Source organism: Globicephala melas, chromosome 3, assembly GCF_963455315.2.
Source record: "Globicephala melas chromosome 3, mGloMel1.2, whole genome shotgun sequence".
Classification (NCBI taxonomy): domain Eukaryota; kingdom Metazoa; phylum Chordata; class Mammalia; order Artiodactyla; family Delphinidae; genus Globicephala; species Globicephala melas.
In genome coordinates, this window is record NC_083316.1 from 33,446,180 (window position 1) to 33,450,010 (window position 3,831).

Genomic DNA, 3,831 nt, shown 5'->3' on the forward strand with positions numbered 1-3,831 from the left:
AAAAGGAGATCTGCCTCTTTCTACTTTACCGTGCTAACCAATGAATAGGAAACAATGTTTTCAGAGAATATTTTACCTGTGAGAGAAGCTTTTGTTTTTCTTCCATGTATATGGACAATGAGACAACATCTAAATTTACGTATAAATGAATATATATATTCATCACCCATGTTCACGGAGGAAAAACAAAGCCTCATTCAGAAGTCAGCATTACTAATAGTCAAGGCATAATCTCACTCATCCTTTACTTCAGGTTCACCACCCGGAATGCTGATTCTGGCTTATTCTTTTTTTTAATTGGAATAAAACACATATAATAAAATTTGCCTTGTAAAGTATTGTAGCATATTCATAGAGTGCAACCATTACTCCTAATTCCAGAACATATTCATCATCCCCAAAAGAAACCACATACCCATTTGCAGTCACTCCCAATTTACCTTTCCCCCTAGACCCTGGCAACCACTGTATCTCTATGGATTTGCCCATTCTGGACATAAATGTAATCATACAATATGTGGCCTTTACTGTCTGCATAATATTTTCAAAGTTCATCCATGTTGCAGCATGAATCAGTACTTCATTCCTGATTTATGGCTGAATAATATTTCATTGTGTGAATATACCACATTTTGTTTATCCATGCATCAGTTGATGAGCATTTGGGTTGATCCCATTATTTGGCTGTTATTAATACCGCTGATAGCCACAGTTGTGTACAAGTATTTGTGGGAACATATTGTTTTCAATTCTCTATATACCTGGGAGTGAAACTGCTGGGTCATTTATTAAGTATATATTTAACTTTTTGAGGAACTGCCAAATGTTTTTCCAAGTGACTGCACCATTTTACATTCCCACCAGCAATGTACAAGCGTTTCAAGTTCTTCACATCCTCATCAATACATGTTATGGTCTTTTTAAATTATTACAGTCATCCTAATGGGTATGAAGTGGTGTCTCACTGTGGTTTTGATTTGCATTTCCCTAGTGACAAATGATGTTGAGAATCTTTTTTATAATTTTTTTAAATGGTAATTTTATATATATATATATTTTTTAAATTAATTTATTTTTGGCTGCGTTGGGTCTCCGTTGCTGCACGTGGGCTTCTCATTGTGGTGGTTTCTCTTGTTGCGGAGCACAGGCTCTAGGTGCACGGGTTTCAGTAGTTGTGGCATGTGGGCTCAGTAGTTGTGGCTCACGGGCTCTAGAGCACAGGCTCACTAGTTGTGGCGCATGGGTTTAGTTGCTCTGTGGCATGTGGGATCTTCCCAGACCAGGGCTCAAACCTGTGTCCCCTGCATTGGCAGGCAGATTCTTAACCACTGTACCACCAGGGAAGTCCCAATGTTGAGAATCTTTTCGTATGCATACTGGCCATTTGTATATCTTCTCTGGAGAAATGCCCATTCAAATCATTTGTGCATTTTTAAATTGGATAATATGTCTGTATTAGTTTGCTAGGGCTGCCATAACAAAGTACCATAGACTGGTTGTCTTCAACAACAGAAATTTATTTTCTCACAGTCCTGGAGGTTGAAGGTCCAAGATAAAGGCACTGGCAGATTTGGTTTCTCCCAAGGCCTCTCTCCTTGGCTTGTGATGGTTGCCTTATTGCTGTCTTGCCACGTGGCCTTCTCTGTACACATGCATCCCTGGTATCTCTTTAAGAGGACACCAGTCAGGGGCTTCCCTGGTGGCGCAGTGGCTAAGAATCCACCTGCCAATGCAGGGGACACAGGTTTGAGCCCTGGGCCGGGAAGATCCCACATGCCGTGGAGCAACTAAGCCTGTGTGCCACAACTACTGACCCTGCGCTCTAGAGCCCATGAGCCACAACTACTGAAGCCCGCATGTATAGAGCCTGTGCTCCTCAACAAGAGAAGCCACCGCAATGAGAAGCCCACACACCTCAACGAAGAGCAGCCCCCGCTCGCCGCAACTAGAGAAAGTCCGCGCACAGCAATGAAAACCCAATGCAGCCATAAATAAATAAATAATTTATTTAAAAAAAAAAAAAAAGGACACGGGTCACATTGGATTAAGGCCCACCCTATGACTTCATTTAACTTAATTACCTCCTTAAAGGCCCTATCTCCAAATACAGTCACACTGGGGGTTTTAGGGCTTCACCATGTGAATTTCAGGGGGATACAATTCAGTCCATACACTGTCTTTTTATTGTTGAGTCTGGCTTATTCTAAAAAGAACGAAAGGAAGAAAAACTTCAGCATTGTTCGTCATCCATTCCACATTTACTTATAAGACTTACCAACTATGTTATGCAAAGACAGTTTTTTTGTTGTGGGAAACTTGTTTCTGATCATTTAGAGTGTCAAACTTTCTATGCAGGACAGTTTTGATTATCTAACTGGCTAGTATTAAATCCTACCTGGTCCCAGTAGGATATAGCAGACAGGAAGATAATTTTAACACCATCTCATAATCTTTAAGACAATCTCATAATCTAAGCAACCAGGTCAAGTGTATTAGAAAAGATTGTGATATTGGTACAGCTATTAAAGTGGTACTTTGACTAGAAGACCATGGAATGCAAGAGTCTTTTCCCAAAGTACAGCCACCCCTCTGCACAAGTTTCTTACTGGAGCCACAAACACAAAGGGCCATGGAAAAATCAAGGCACAGTAGTATTCACTGTTAGCTATGCCTTTGGCCTTAGACTTTAATGCAGAAATATCTGCATTACATGAAACAGTCATTTTTCCTAAACTACTTGTCATAGTTTCAGAACAAAACAAGCCATGAAGTTTGCTCTCTTTTCACTGATCCCCCACCTCATGCCCTTCCTACCACCACAGAGCCTGAGTCTAAGATGCTGCAAGTGTGATCTTATGATTGCTCTCAAGGTACGCCAGAAGTGGAACCAGAGAAAAATAGACTCAGCTCGAGAGAACATTCGACCCTATTGTTTAGCCTGAGCTGCCCTAGGCCACACATGGGGCTGTAGCCCTAGGCTGGAAGTGCTTTGGAAGAAAAGAAGAGAGAAAGATAGTTGGGCTTCTTGTCTTTGTATCAATATCAGCATCTCTACCATTCACTCACAACCTTATATTTATTTACCCTCCCAGGTCATCCACCCCATTCCACACCACAGAAGAGGAGGACAGAGGAGCACACCAGACATAGCTGTGTCCTAACAACTTTCAACCACAGCAAGTCCATACACTAAAATCTGAACAACTGGGTAAATATTTCTCTTTCTTGAGTTCAATACAAGGAAGAAACAAAGAGAATTCCAAGAACAGTGATGAAAGAGAACTCAAGGCCAACAGTCTGCAGTAGAACACAGTGAAAGTAGCCTAAGGCAGGAGAAGGGGTTCTGGATGTGTCTCTAGGTTAAAAAAAAAAAAAAGGAAAGAAAATCAATGGATTATTTTATATTTGGAATATTGTGGGGAGTATTATATTTCTATTAGAGGGGATATTTGTAATATATACATGGAAAACTAAAGAACGACAACAAAAAAGGCATATTGACTCCATGAAAAAGAGAAGTACAAGAAAGGTAAAATAAAAATAATAGACTAGGTGAGATGAACTATGTGTGATAATTACATAGTCATATTAAACAATGAATATAGATGGAGGCCAAAATTATAAATCAACTGTATTGGAAATGGATGCAGAAGTAATAATATATTGAGGAAATGTAAGGGAGCCAAATCATATTCCAAATAGTTCACGTCGTAAATTTCTAAAAAAAAAAAAAAAAAAGAATAAGCAGTGAAATCATAATTATATATACACACACATACATATATATGCAGTGAAATCACATATATGTGTGTGTGTGTGTGTGTGTGTGTA